The following is a 16,601-nucleotide window of genomic DNA, read 5'->3' as shown; positions in this document are numbered from 1 at the left end:
TGAAGCACTGACCACAGTCGATCAGCTCCGCTGGGCAGGCCACATAGTTCGCATGCTAGACTCGAGACTCCCAAAGCAAGTGCTTTATGCGGAGCTCCTTCACGGCAAACGAGCCAAAGGTGGGCAGCGGAAACATTACAAGGACACCCTCAAAGCCTCCCAGATAAAGTGCGACATCCCCACTGACACCTGGGAGTCCCTGGCCGAAGACGTCCTAAGTGGAGAAAGTGCATCTGGGAAGGCGCTGAGCACTTCAAGTCTTAACGCTGAGAGCATGCAGAAATCGAGCGCCGGCAGCAGAATGAGCGTTCGGCAAACCAGTCCCACCCACCCCTTTCTTCAAAGACTATCTCTCCCACTTGTGACAGAGTCTGTGGCTCTCGTATTGAACTGTTCAGCCACCAAAGAAATCAAATTCAGGAGTGGAAGCAAGTCTTTCTCGATTCCAAGGGACTGCCTGTGATGATGACACTGTCCCATCAAACACAACCAGGGCACGTACAGCACAGGTTTGAGACAGTGTAAAGCTGCCTCTACACTGTCCCATCAGACAATTCCAGGGCAGGTACAGCAAGGGTTAGATACAGAATAAATCGCCCCTACACTGTCACATCAAACAATCCCAGGGCAGGTACAGCCCATGTTAGATACAGAGTAAAGCTCCCTGTGCATTGTCCCATCAAACTCTCCCAGGGCAGATACAGCAGGGGTTAGAGACAGTGTAAAGCTCCCTCTACACTGCCCCATCAAACCCTCCAGGGGCAGATACAGCATGAGTTAGATACAGAGTAAATCTCCCCCTACTCTGTCGCATCAAACAATCCCAGGGCAGGTACAGCCTGTGTTAGATACAGAGTAAAGTTCCCTCTGCACTTTCTCATCAAAGACTCCCAAGGCAGGTACAGCTCAGGTTAGATACAGAGTAAATGTCCCTCCACACAGTCCCATCAAACACTACCAGGGCAGGTACAGCACAGGTTAGATGCAGAGTAAAACTCCCTCTACACTGTCCCATCAAACAATCCCAGGGCAGGTACAGCACGGGTTAGATACAGACTAAAACTCCACCTACACTGTCCCATCAAACACTCCCATGGCAGGTACAGCCAGTGTTAGATACCGAGTAAAGCTCCCTCTACACTGTCCCATCAAACCCAACCAGGACAGGTACAGCACAGGTTTGAGACAGTGTAAAGCTGCCTCTACATTGTCCCATCAAACACTCCCAAGGCAGGTACAGCACGCGTTAGATACAGAGTAAATCTCCGCCTACACTGTCGCATCAAACAATCTCAGGGCAGGTACAGCCCATGTTAGATACAGAGTAAAGCTCCCGCTACGCTTTTCCATCAAACACTCCAAGGACATGTATAGCCCTTGTTATACACAGTAAAGCTACCTCTACACAGTCCCATCAAACCCTCCCAGGGCAGGTACAGCCAGTGTTAGATACAGAGTAACGCTCCCTCTACACTGTCCCATCAAACACTCCAAGGCAGGTACAGCACGAGTTAGGTACAGGATAAAGCTCCCCCTACACTATCCCATCAAATACTCCCAGGGCAGATTCAGCAAGTGTTAGATACAGAGTAAAGCTCCCAAACACTGTACCATCAAACATTCCCAGGGCAGATACAGCCCATGTTAGATACAGAGTAACGCTCCCTCTACATGGTTCCATCAAACACTCGCAGGGCAGATACAGCACGAGTTGGGTTCAGTGTAAAGTTCCCACTGCACTGTCCCATCAAACACTCCCAGGGCAGGTACATCAGGTGTTAGATACAGAGTAAAGCTCCCTCCACACTGTTATATCAAACACACCCAGGGCAGGTATAGCACGGGTTAGATAGTGTGTAAAGCTTCCCCTACACTGTCCGATCAAACTCTCCTAGGGCTGGTACAGCATGGGTTTGATATAGAGTAAAGCTCTCTTTACACTGTCCCATCAAGCACTCCGAGGGCAGGTACAGTGCGGGTTAGGTATAGTGTGAAGGACCCTCTAGACTATCCCATTAAATACACCCTGGGTAGGCACAGCATGGGTTAGATACAGAGTAAAGCTCCCTCTACACTGTCCCAACAAATACACCCAGGGAAGGTAAAGCATGTGTTGGATACAGTGTAAAGCTCCCTCTGCACTGTCACATCAAACACTCCCAGGGCAGGTACAGCCCATGTTAGATACAGACAAAAGCTCTCTATACCAACCACATCAAGCACTCACAGGGCAGGCACAGCACGGTTTAGATAGAGAGTAACGCCGTCTCTACACTGTCCCATCAAACACTCCCAGGTCTGGTACAGCCCATGTTAGCTACAGAGTAAAGCTCCACCTACACTGTCCCATCAAACCCTCCCAGGGCAGGAACAGCCGGTGTTAGATACAGACTAAATCTTCTTCTACAGTTTCCCATCAAAGTCTCCCAGGGCAGGTACAGTATGAGTCTAGGCGCGTGTGGAAACTTGGGCCCATTATGTTGAAATTTGAACTCAACAGCATTCCAGTAGCTATGGAGCTGGACACGGGGCAAGTCAGTCCATAATGAGTAAAAAGGCCTTCAACAGGCTGTGGGGAAAGAAGGCATACAAGCCCAAGCTCAGCCCCATTCACACCAAACTAAGGACTTACACCAAGGAATTAATCCCTGTAATTGGCAGCGCTGAAGTCAAAATCTCCTATGATGGAACAGTACACAAACTCCTGCTGTGGATTGTGCGGGGGATGGCCCCATGTTGTTTGGCAGAAGCTGGCTGGGGAAAGTCCACTGGAACTGGGTCGACATCTGAGCGCTTTTGTTAATCGAAGACACCTCATGCACCCAGGTTCTAAGCAAGTTCCCATCGTTATTCGAGCCAGGCATTGGACGCTTCTTGGGGGTGAAAGTGCAGATCCATTTGGTTCGCGGTACACGACCCATCCACCACAAGGCTCGGGCGGTACCGTACTTGATGCGTGAAAAAGTGGAAATCGAGCTGGAAGGCTGCAATGCGAAGGCATCATCGCACCAGTGGAATTCAACGACTGGGCCAGCCGATTATCCCAGTACTCAAGGAGGACGGTACGGTTAGAATTTGCGGGGACTGTAAAGTAACGATTAACCGCTTTTCGCTGCAGGTCCAGTACCCGCTACCCAAGGCAGACAACTTATTCGCGACCCTGGCTGGAGGGAAGACGTTCACCAAGTTGGAACTGACCTCGGCCTATATGACGCAGGAGCTGGAGGAATCTTCGAAAGGCCTCACCAGCATCAATACACACAAAGGTCTGTTTATCTACAACCGTTGCCCATTCGGGATTCGGTCGGCCGCGGCTATCTTCCAGTGGAACATGGAGCGCCTGCTAAAGTCGGTTCCTTGCACAATGGTTTTCCAGGACGACATATTGGTTACAGGTCGGGACACCATGGAGCACTTGAAGAATTTGGAGGAGGTTCTTAGTTGGTTGGATCGCGTGGGGCTCAGGTTGAAACGCTCAAAGTGCGTTTTCCTGGCACAGGACGTCGAATTCTTAGGAAGGAGAATCGCTGCAGACGGCATCAGACCCACCGACGCCAAGACGGAGGCCATCAAGAACGCGCCGCAACCACAGAATGTGACGGAGCTGCGGTCGTTCCTGGGACTCCTTAACTATTTCAGTAATTTCCTATCTGGGTTAAGCACCCTGCTTGAACCCCTACATGTGCTACTGCGCAAGGGAGACAACTGGGTATGGGAGAATTCACAAGAGGCTGCCTTTAAAAAAGCCAGAAACTTATTTTGTTCTAACAAACTGCTTGAACCCATGTAAATGATTAGTGTTAGCTTGCGATGCGTCATCATACGGGTCGGGTGTGTGTTACAACAGGCTAATGAATCGGGGATTTTGCAACCGGTTGCAGATGCATCCAGGAGTTTGTCCAAGGCTGAAAAGGCCTACAGCATGGTTGAAAAAGAGGCTCTGGCATGCGTTTACGGGGTAAAAAAAATGCACCAGTACTTATTTGGCCTCAAGTTCGAGCTTGAAACTGACCACAAACCGCTCATATCGCTATTCTCGGAGAGCAAAGGGATTAACACCAATGCCTCTGCCCGCATCCAAAGATGGGCGCTTATACTGTCGGCATACAACTATGTAATCCGCCACAGACCGGGCTCAGAGAACTGCGCAGATGCTCTCAGTCGGCTACCATTGCCCACCACCGGAGTGGAAATGGCACGGCCAGCGGAGGCATTTAAGAACGAGAAGTCCTACGTTACGGCCCGCCAGATCAGGACCTGGACCAGCCAGGATCCTTTACTGTCCTTGGTAAAAAAAAACTGTGTCCTCCAAGGGAGCTGGTCCAGTGTCACAGTGGAGATGCAGGAAGCGATTAAACCTTTCCACAGACGCAAAGACGAGTTGTCCCTGCAGGCGAACTGTCTTTTGTGGGGCAATCGCGTGGCCTTGCCCAAGAAAGGCAGAAACATATTTATTTGCGAACTGCACAACACCCACCCAGGCATGGTAATGATGAAAGCCATAGCCAGATCTCACGTGTAGTGGCCTGGCATCGACTCAGATTTAGAGTCATGCGTGCGCCAGTGCAACACTTGCTCTCAGCTGAGCAATGCACCCAGAGAGGCACCGCTAAGTTTGTGGTCATGGCCATCCAAACCGTGGTCAAGAATCCATGTAGATTATGTGGGCCCATTCCTAGGAAAAATGTTTTTGGTTGTCGTGGACGCTTACTCAAAATGGATTGAATATGCAATAATGTATGTAACCATGTCCACTGCCACCATTGAAAGCCTACAAGCCATGTTTGCCACGCACGGCTTGCCTGATGTCCTAGTCAGCGACAATGGGCCGTGCTTCACCAGTGCTGAATTCAAGGAATTCATGACCCGCAATGGGATCAAACTCATCACATCTGCCCGGTTCAAGCCCGCATCCAACGGCCAGGCAAAACGGGCAGTTCAGACCATCAAGCGGGTGCTTAAAACAAGGCTCTCTTTTGTCCACCCTGATCTCCATGATCAAGTGGAGGGTAGGCGGCATCAACAAAGTGTGTACCATGACTGTGCAAATTTGTCACGCGATATTGAGATCAATGATCCTGTGCTTGTGCTCAATTATGCACATGGTCCCAAATGGCTTGTTGGCACGGTCACAGCCAAAGAGGGGAGTAGGGTGTTTCAGATCAAACTGACCAATGGACAAATGCACAGAAAACATTTGGACCAAATCAAATTGCAGTTCACCAACAGCTATGAACAACCTGAAGAGGACACCACCAACTTTGACCTTCCAACACATACACACGTGGCAACTAACATCACAGTTGACCACGAAACTGAACTCATCATCCCCAGCAGCTTGGCAAGGCTGGCTGCCCAACAGCCCAGTGAACAACTGACCAACCCACCCTCACCAGCATTTGTACTGAGACGATCGACAAGGGAGCGCAAAGTCCCAGATCATCTCACCTTGTAAATAAGTGCACTGTTGCATTCACAGGGGAGTGATGTTATGTATTTAACCCTTTGAAACCTGCATCACACCTGACCACCAGAGGGCCCACCAGCATCCCTTGGGAGCACAGTATGTAAGCAGGCCACCCACGAGGTAACTGCATTCTTGAATTGTAATAAAGGAGCTAAGGTCACACTTGCTCATTACACACAGTACTCAGTCTAACCATTTACTATGAGTGTAACAGGTCCCATCAAACTCTCCCAGTGCAGGTACTGCACGGGTTAGGTCCAGTGTAAATCTTCCTCTACACTGTCCCATCAAAGACACCCCGGGCAGGTACATTACGAGATAGATACAGAATAAAGTTCCCTCTATACTGTCCTGTCAAACCCTCCCAGGGCAGGAACAGCCCATGTTAGATACAGAGTAAAGCTCACTCTATACTGTCCCCATCAAGCACTCCCAGGGCACGTACAACACGGGTTAGATACAGAGTAACGTTCCCTCTACAGTGTCCCATCAAACTATCCCAGGCCAGGTACAGCCCATGTTAGATACCGAGTAAAGCTCCCTCTACACTGTCACATCAAACCCTCTCAGGGCTGATACAGCAGGTGTTAGATACAGTGTAAAAGTCCCTCTGCACTGTCCCATCAAACCCTCCCACAGCAGGTACAGTCCTTATTAGATAGAGATTAAAGCTCCCTCTACACTGTCCCATCAAACCCTCCCAGAGCAGGTACTGCACATGTTCATAGAAACATAGAAAATAGGTGCAGGAGTAGGCCATTCGTCCCTTCCAGCCTGCACCGCCATTCAATGAGTTCATGGCTGAACATGCAACTTCAGTACCCCATTCTTGCTTTCTCGCCATACCCCTTGATCTCCCTAGTAAGGACTTCATCTAACTCCTTTTTGAATATATTTAGTGAATTGGCCTTAACAACTTTCTGTGGTAGAGAATTCCACAGGTTCACCACTCTCTGGGTGAAGAAGTTTCTCCTCATCTCGGTCCTAAATGGCTTACCTTTTATCCTTAGACTGTGACCCCTGGTTCTGGACTTCCCCAACATTGGAAACATTCTTCCTGCATCTAACCTGTCTAAACCTATCAGAATTTTAAACGTTTCCATGAGGTCCCCTCTCATTCTTCTGAACTCCAGTGAATACAAGCCCAGTTGATCCAGTCTTTCTTGATAGGTCAGTCCCGCCACCCCAGGAATCAGTCTGGTGAACCTTCGCTGCACTCCCTCAATAGCAAGAATGTCCTTCCTCAAATTAGGAGACCAAAACTGTACACAATACTCCAGGTGTGGCCTCACCAAGGCCCTGTACAACTGTAGCAACACCTCCCTGTCCCTGTACTCAAATCCCCTCACTATGAAGGCCAACATGCCATTTGCTTTCTTAACCGCCTGCTGTACCTGCATGCCAACCTTCAATGACTGATGTACCATGACACCCAGGTCTCGTTGCACCTCCCTTTTTCCTAATCTGTCACCATTCAGATAATAGTCTGTCTCTCTGTTTTTACCACCAAAGTGGATAACCTCATATTTATCCATATTATACTTCATCTGCCATGCATTTTCCCACTCACCTAACCTATCCAAGTCACTCTGCAGCCTCATAGCATCCTCCTCGCAGCTCACACTGCCACCCAACTTAGTGTCATCTGCAAATTTGGAGATACGACATTTAATCCCCTCGTCTAAATCATTAATATACAGTGTAAACAGCTGGGGCCCCAGCACAGAATCTTGCGGTACCCCACTAGTCACTGCCTGCCATTTTGAAAAGTACCCATTTACTCCTACTCTTTGCTTCCTGTCTGACAACCAGTTCTCAATCCATGTCAGCACACTACCCCCAATCCCATGTGCTTTAACTTTGCACATTAATCTCTTGTGTGGGACCTTGTCGAAAGCCTTCTGAAAGTCCAAATATACCACATCAACTGGTTCTCCCTTATCCACTCTACTGGAAACATCCTCAAAAAATTCCAGAAGATTTGTCAAGCATGATTTCCCTTTCACAAATCCATGCTGACTTGGACCTATCATGTCACCTCTTTCCAAATGCGCTGCTATGACATCCTTAATAATTGATTCCATCATTTTACCCACTACTGAGGTCAGGCTGACCGGTCTATAATTCCCTGTTTTCTCTCTCCCTCCTTTTTTAAAAAGCGGGGTTACATTGGCTACCCTCCACTCCATAGGAACTGATCCAGAGTCAATGGAATGTTGGAAAATGACTGTCAATGCATCCGCTATTTCCAAGGCCACTTCCTTAAGTACTCTGGGATGCAGTCCATCAGGCCCTGGGGATTTATCGGCCTTCAATCCCATCAATTTCCCCAACACAATTTCCCGACTAATAAGGACTTCCCTCAGTTACTCCTCCTTACTAGACCTCCTGACCCCTTTCATATCCGGAAGGTTGTTTGTGTCCTCCTTAGTAAATACCGAACCAAAGTACTTGTTCAATTGGTCTGCCATTTCTTTGTTCCCCGTTATGACTTCCCCTGATTCTGACTGCAGGGGACCTACGTTTGTCATTACTAACCTTTTTCTCTTTACATATCTATAGAAACTTTTGCAATGTTCCCTGCTAGCTTCTTCTCATACTCCATTTTCCCTGCCCTAATCAAACCCTTTGTCCTCCTCTGCTGAGTTCTAAATTTCTCCCAGTCCCCGGGTTCGCTGCTATTTCTGGCCAATTTGTATGCCACTTCCTTGGCTTTAATACTATCCCTGATTTCCCTTGATAGCCACGGTTGAGCCACCTTCCCTTTTTTATTTTTACGTCAGACAGGAATGTACAATTGTTGGAGTTCATCCATGCGGTCTCTAAATGTCTGCCATTGCCCATCCACAGTCAACCCCTTAAGTATCATTCGCCAATCTATCCTAGCCAATTCATGCCTCATACCTTCAAAGTTACCCTTCTTTAAGTTCTGGACCATGGTCTCTGAATTAACTGTTTCATTCTCCATCCTAATGCAGAATTCCAGCATAATATGGTCACTCTTCCCCAAGGGGCCTCGCACAACGAGATTGCTAATTAATCCTCTCTCATTACACAACACCCAGTCTAAGATGGCCTCCCCCCTAGTTGGTTCCTCGACATATTGGTCTAGAAAACCATCCCTTATGCACTCCAGGAAATCCTCCTCCACCATATTGCTTCCAGTTTGGTTAGCCCAATCTATATGCATATTAAAGTCACCCATTATAACTGCTGCACCTTTATTACATGCACCCCTAATTTCCTGTTTGATGCCCTTCCTGACATCACTACTACTGTTTGGAGGTCTGTACACAACTCCCACTAACGTTTTTTGCCCTTTGGTGTTCTGCAGCTCTACCCATATAGATTCCATATCATGCAAGCTAATGTCCTTCCTAACTATTGCATTAATCTCCTCCTTAACCAGCAATGCTACCCCACCTCCTTTTCCTTTTATTCTATCCTTCCTGAATGTTGAATACCCCTGGATGTTGAGTTCCCAGCCCTGATCATCCTGGAGCCACGTCTCTGTAATCCCAATCACATCATATTTGTTAACATCTATTTGCACAGTTAATTCATCCACCTTATTACGGATACTCCTTGCATTAAGACACAAAGCCTTCAGGCTTATTTTTTTAACACCCTTTGTCCTTTTAGAATTTTGCTGTACAGTGGCCCTTTTTGTTCTTTGCCTTGGGTTTCTCTGCCCTCCACTTTTCCTCATCTCCTTTCTGTCTTTTGCTTTTGTCTCCTTTTTGTTTCCCTCTGTCTCCCTGCATTGGTTCCCATCCCCCTGCCATATTAGTTTAACTCCTCCCCAACAGCACTAGCAAACACTCCCCCTAGGACATTGGTTCCGGTCCTGCCCAGGTGCAGACCGTCCGCTTTGTACTGGTCCCACCTCGCTCAGAACCGGTTCCAATGCCCCAGGAATTTAAATCCCTCCCTGCTGCACCACGTATTCATCTGCGCTATCCTGCGATTCCTACTCTGACTAGCATGTGGCACTGGTAGCAATCCTGAGATTACTACTTTTGAGGTCCTACTTTTTACTTTAGCTCCTAGCTCCTTAAATTCGTCTCGTAGTACCTCATCCCTTTTTTTACCTATGTCGTTGGTACCAATGTGCACCACGACAACTGGCTGATCTCCCTCCCTTTTTAGAATGTCCTGCACCCGCTCCGAGACATCTTTGACCCTTGCACCAGGGAGGCAACATACCATCCTGGAGTTTCGGTTGCGGCCGCAGAAACGCCTATCTATTCCCCTTACAATTGAATCCCCTATCACTATCGCTCTCCCACTCTTTTTCCTGCCCTCCTGTGCAACAGAGCCAGCCATGGTGCCATGAACTTGGCTGCTGCTGCCCTCCCCTGATGAGTCATCCCCCCCAACAGTACTCAAAGCAGTGTATCTGTTTTGCAGGGGGATGACCACAGGGGACCCCTGCACTACCTTCCTTGCACTACTCTTCCTGCTGGTCTTCCATTCCCTAGCTGGCTGTGGACCCTTCTCCTGTGGTAAGACCAACTCACTACACGTGCTACTCACGTCATTCTCAGCATCGTGGATGCTCCAGAGTGAATCCACCCTCAGCTCCAATTCCGCAACGCGGACCGTCAGGAGCTGGAGGCGGACACACTTCCCGCACACGTAGTCGTCAGGGACACTGGAGTCGTCCCTGAGTTCCCACATGGTACAGGAGGAGCATATCACGTGACCGAGCTCTCCTGCCATGACTTAACCCTTAGATACACTTAAATTGGCAACAACAATGTTAAAAGTTACTGACTGATATAAAAAAGAAAGAATAAGAAAAGCTACTCACCAATCACTTACCCCCTTGGCTGTGACGTCACCTTTTGATTTCTTTCTACTTCTTTTTGCCTTCTCTCCCAGCTGGAGCTGTACAAGCTCCGCCTCTCTCGACGCTCCCCGGACTGCCCGACTGCTGAGCCTTTATAGGCCGCTGCCTCTCTCGCCGACTCCCGCCTCTCTCGACGCTCCCCGGACTGCCCGACTGTTGAGCCTTTATAGGCCGCTGCCTCTCGCCGACTCCCGCCTCTCGCCGACCCCGGACTGCCCGACTGCTGAGCCTTTATAGGCCGCTGCCTCTCTCGCCGACTCCCGCCTCTCTCACCGCTCCCCGGACTACCCGACTGCTGAGCCTTTATAGGCCGCTGCCTCTCTCGCCGACTCCCGCCTCTCTCACCGCTCCCCGGACTACCCGACTGCTGAGCCTTTATAGGCCGCTGCCTCTCGCCGACTCCCGCCTCTCTCGATGCTCCCCGGACTGCCCGACTGCTGAGCTTTTATAGGCCGCTGCCTCTCGCCGACTCCCACCTCTCTCGACGCTCCCCGGACTGCCCGACTGCTGAGCCTTTATAGGCCGCTGCCTCTCGCCGACTCCCGCCTCTCTCGATTCTCCCCGTACTGCCCGACTGCTGAGCCTTTATAGGCCGCTGCCTCTCTCGCCGACTCCCGCCTCTCTCGACGCTCCAAAATTCAGCTTTTACCAAGATTTGAATTCGGATCACTGAATTCGAAGTCCAGAGTGCTCACCATAACCCCATTGAACCAACGATAAGGAATAAAGCTCCCCCTACATTTTCCCATCAAACACTCCCAGGGCAGGTACAGCCGAGTTAGATACAGAGTAAAGCTCCATCTACACTGTCTCATCAAACCATCCCAGGGCAGGGACAGCATTGGCTCGGTACAGAATTAAGGTGGTAAGTGGTTGGCTGTTTGACTGGTAAGTATAACTCTCTTTTAGACTGATTTTAGAGTGGTTTAATTGGCAGCAAACTACTAAGTAGCTGATTGGTGTTTAAGTAAATTTTAGCAAGTAAATTAATTTAAGCGTTAAGTCATGGCAGGACATGCTCCTCCTGTGCTAGGTGGGAAATCAGGGACACTGGAAGTGTCCCTGACTATTTTGTGTGCGGGAAGTGTGTCCAGCTGCAGCTCCTGACAGACCGCATGACGGCACTGGAGCTGCGGATGGGCTCACTCTGGAGCATGAGAATGTTGTGGATAGCACATTTAGTGAGTTGGTCACACCGCAGGTAAGGGTTAGGACAGATAGTGAATGGGTCAGCAAGAGACAAGGCAAGAGCAGGAAGGTAGTGCAGGAGTCCCCTGCGGTCATCTCCCTCCAAAACAGATATACCGTTTTAGATACTGTTGGGGGAGATGACTTACCAGGGGAAGGCACCAGCAGCCAGGTTCATGGCACCATGGGTGGCTCTGCTGCACAGAAGGATGGAAAAAAGAGTGGGAGAGCTATAGTGATAGGGGACTCTATTGTAAGGGGAATAGATAGGAGTTTCTGCGGCTGCAACCAAGACTCCAGGATGGTATGTTGCCTCCCTGGTGCAAGCGTCAAGGATGTCTCGGAGCGGCTGCAGAGCATTCTGAAGAGGGAGGATGAACAGCCAGTTGTTGTGGTACATGTAGGTACCAACGATATAGGTAAGAAGCAGGAAGAAGTTCTACAAGCTGAATTTAGGGAGCTAGGAGTTAAATTAAAAAGTAGGACCTCAAAGGTAGTAATCTCTGGATTGCTACCAGTGCCACGTGCTAATCAAAGTAGAGGGAGCAGGATAGTTAGAATAAATACGTGGCTTGAGCAGTGGTGCAAGAGGGAGGGATTCAAATTCCTGGGACATTGGAACCAGTTCTGGGGGAAGTGGGACCTGTACAAAAGGGACGGTCTGCACTTGGGCAGGACTGGACCTGATGACCTGGGGGTAACATTTGCTAATGCAGTTCGGGAGTGTTTAAACTAATATGGCAGGGGGATGGGAACCTATGCAGTGAGACAGGGCGAAGTAATATGGAGTCAGAAACAGATAGTAGAAAGGTAAAAAGCAATAGTGGAAGGCGAGTAAACAAAGGCAAGAAACAAAAAGGGCCACACTACATCATAATTCTAAAAGGACAAAGGGTGTTAAAAAAACAAGCCTGAAAGCTTTGTGTCTTAATGCAAGGAGTATGTGTAATAAAGTGGATGAATTAACTGTGCAAATAGATTTTAACAGATATGATGTGATTGGGATTACAGAGACGTGGCTCCAAGATGATCAGGGCTGGGAACTCAACATCCAAGGGTATTCAACATTCAAGGGTATTCAACATTCAGGAAGGATACAATAAAAGGAAAAGGAGGTGGGGTAGCATTGCTGGTTAAAGAGGAGATTAATGCAAAAGTTAGGAAGGACATTAGCTTGGATGATGTGGAATCTATATGGGTAGAGCTGCAGAACACCAAAGGGCAAAAAACGTTAGTGGGAGTTGTGTACAGGCCTCCAAACAGTAGTAGTGATGTTGGGGAAGGCATCAAACAGGAAATTAGGGGTGCATGCAATAAAGGTGCAGCAGTTATCATGGGTGACTTTAATATGCATATAGATTGGGCTAACCAAACTGGAAGCAATACGGTGGAGGAGGGTTTCCTGGAGTGCATAAGGGATGGTTTTCTAGACCAATATGTCGAGGAACAAACTAGGGGGGAAGCCATCTTAGACTGGGTGTTGTGTAATGAGAGAGGATTAATTAGCAATCTCGTTGTGCGAGGCCCCTTGGGGAAGAGTGACCATAATATGGTGGAATTCTACATTCGGATGGAGAATGAAACAGTTAATTCAGAGACCATGGTCCAGAACTTAAAGAAGGGTAACTTTGAAGGTATGAGGCGTGAATTGGCTAGGATTAATTGGCGAATGATACTTAAGGGGTTGACTGTGGATGGGCAATGGTAGACATTTAGAGACCGCATGGATGAACTACAACAATTGTACATTCCTGTCATGCGTAAAAATTAAAAAGGGGAGGTAGCTCAACCGTGGCTATCAAGCGAAATCAGGGATAGTATTAAAGCCAAGGAAGTGGCACACAAATTGGCCAGAATTAGCAGCGAACCCAGGGACTGGGAGATATTTAGAACTCAGCAGAGGAGGACAAAGGGTTTGATTAGGGCAGGGAAAATAGAGTACGAGAGGAAGCTTGCGGGGAACATTAAGACAGATTGAAAAAGCTTCTATAGATATGTAAAGAGAAAAAGGTTAGTAAAGACAAACGTGGGTCCCCTGCAGTCAGAATCAGGGGAAGTCAAAACGGGGAACAAAGAAATGGCAGACCCATTGAACAAGTACTTTGATTCAGTATTCACTAAAGAGGACACAAACAACCTTCCGGATATAAAAGGGGTCAGAGGGTCTAGTAAGAAGGAGGAACTGAGGGAAATCCTTATTAGTCAGGAAATTGTGTTGGGGAAATTGATGGGATTGAAGGCTGATAAATCCCCAGGGCCTGATGGACTGCATCCCAGAGTACTTAAAGAGGTGGTCTTGCAAATAGCGGATGCATTGACAGTCATTTTCCAACATTCCATAGACTCTGGATCAGTTTCTATGGAGTGGAGGGTAGATAATGTAACCCCACTTTTTAAAAAAGGAGGGAGAGAGAAAACAGGGAATTATAGTTCGATCAACCTGACTCTCACTCACACACATACACTCTCACTCACACTCATACACAGTCTCACACACACACTTGCACTCACACACACTCACACACACAATCTCTCACGCACACACTCTCACTCACGCACACACTCTCACTCACTCACACACACTTACACTCTCATTCACACACTCACACAGTCTCTTACACAAACACACACACACACACACACACACTCTCATTCACACACACAGTCACACTCACAGTCTCGCTCTCTCTCTCTCACAGACACACACAGACATACTCACACACAGTCTCTCATGCACAATCTGACTCACACACACACACACTCTCACTCACGCTCTCACTCACACACACAAATACACACACACACGCTCTCACTCATGCACACGCACTCTCACTCACGCACACACATACACTCACACACACACATACACTCACACACACTCTCACTCACGCACACACTAACACAAACAGTTTCTCACACATACTCACACTCTCACACACACACACTCTCACTTACACACACTCACACACACAGTCTCTCTCTCACACACACACTCACACACACTTACACTCTCACTCACACACACATACGCACTCACTCACACACACACACTCTCACTCACTCACACTCACACATACAGCCTCTCACAGTCTCACTCACACACACACACTCTCACTCACACACGCACACTCTCACTCACACTCATACACACAGTCTCACACACACACTCTCACTCACACACACAATCTCTCACATGCACACTCTCACTCAGACTCATACACACACTCTCACTCACTCACACAGTCTCTTACACGCACTCTCATTCACACACACTCACACACACAGTCTCTCTCACACACACAGACACACTCACACACACAGTCTTTTACACACATTCTTACTCACACACACATACACTCTCACACACACACACTCTCACTCACTCTCACGCACACAGTCTCGCACACACAAACACACACACTCTAACTCACACACACACTCACACACACAATCTCTCTCACACACACACACACTCTCATTCACACAGTCACACACACAGTCTCTCTCTCACACACACACAGGGCATACTCACACACACACACTCTCACTCCACTCACACGCACAGTCTCACACACACAAACACACACACTCTAACTCACACACACACTCACACACACAGTCTCTCTCTCTCTCACACACACACACACATACACTCACACACACTCTCTCTCACACACACACACACACACACACACGGTCTCTCACAGTCTCACTCACACACACATACACTCACTCACACACACACTTTCACTCCCACATACACTCAAACACACAATCTCTCTCTCACACACATACTCTCACTCACACACACTCTCACTCTCACTTACACACACACTCACACACACAGTCTCTCTCTCACGCACACAGTCTCACTCACACACATATACACTCTCACGCACACTCTCACTCAAACTCATACACACAGTCTCACACACACACACTTTCACTCACACACACACACACACACACACACACGCAATCTCTCACACACGCGCTCTCACTCACACACACACTCTCACTCACTCACACACACATACACTCTCATTCACACACTCACACAGTCTCTTACACATACACACTCACACACACACATTCTCATTCACACACACAGTCACACAAAAGGTCTCTCACTCTCTCTCTCACACACACAGGCATACTCACACACACAATCTCTCATGCACAATCTCACTCACACACACATACACTCACTCACACACACACACACTCTCACTCACACTCACAGTCTCACACACACAAACACACACACACTCTCACTCACACAAACACTCACATACACACTCACACACAATCTCACTCACACACACATACACGCTCACAAACACACAAATTCTCACTCACACACAGTCTTTCACACACACACACTCTCTCTCTCACACACACACACTTTCACTCACTTCTCACTCACACACACACAAATACACTCACACACACTCTCACTCATGCACACACACTCTCACTCACGCACACACTAACACACGCAGTTTCTCACACATACTCACACTCTCACTCACACACACACTCTCACTTACACACACTCACATACACAGTCTCTCTCTCACACACACTCTCACTTACACACACTCACACACACAGTCTCTCTCTCACAAAACACTCTCACTCACATACATATACACACTCACTCACACACAACACAAATAATCTCTCACACACACACTCTCACTCGCACACACAGACTCACACACAGTTTCTCATACATACAACACTCTCACTCACACACACCCACACATACACTCTCACAGTCTCACTCACACACATATACTCTCACTCACACACGCACACTATCACTCACACTCATACACACAGTCTCACTCACACACACACACACACACAGACACACTCACACACACAGTATTTCACACACATCCTTACTCACACACACATACACTCTCACTCACACACAAATACTCTCACTCACTCTCACGCACACAGTCTCGCACACACAAACACACACACTCTAACTCACACACACACTCACACACAGTCTCTCTCACACACACACACACACATAGTCTCACTCGCACACACATACACGCTCACACAAACACACAAACT

The sequence above is a fragment of the Pristiophorus japonicus genome, chromosome 3 (assembly GCF_044704955.1).
Source record: "Pristiophorus japonicus isolate sPriJap1 chromosome 3, sPriJap1.hap1, whole genome shotgun sequence".
Classification (NCBI taxonomy): domain Eukaryota; kingdom Metazoa; phylum Chordata; class Chondrichthyes; family Pristiophoridae; genus Pristiophorus; species Pristiophorus japonicus.
The sequence above is the reverse complement of the archived record's forward strand: the minus strand, read 5'-3'. Positions refer to the sequence as shown.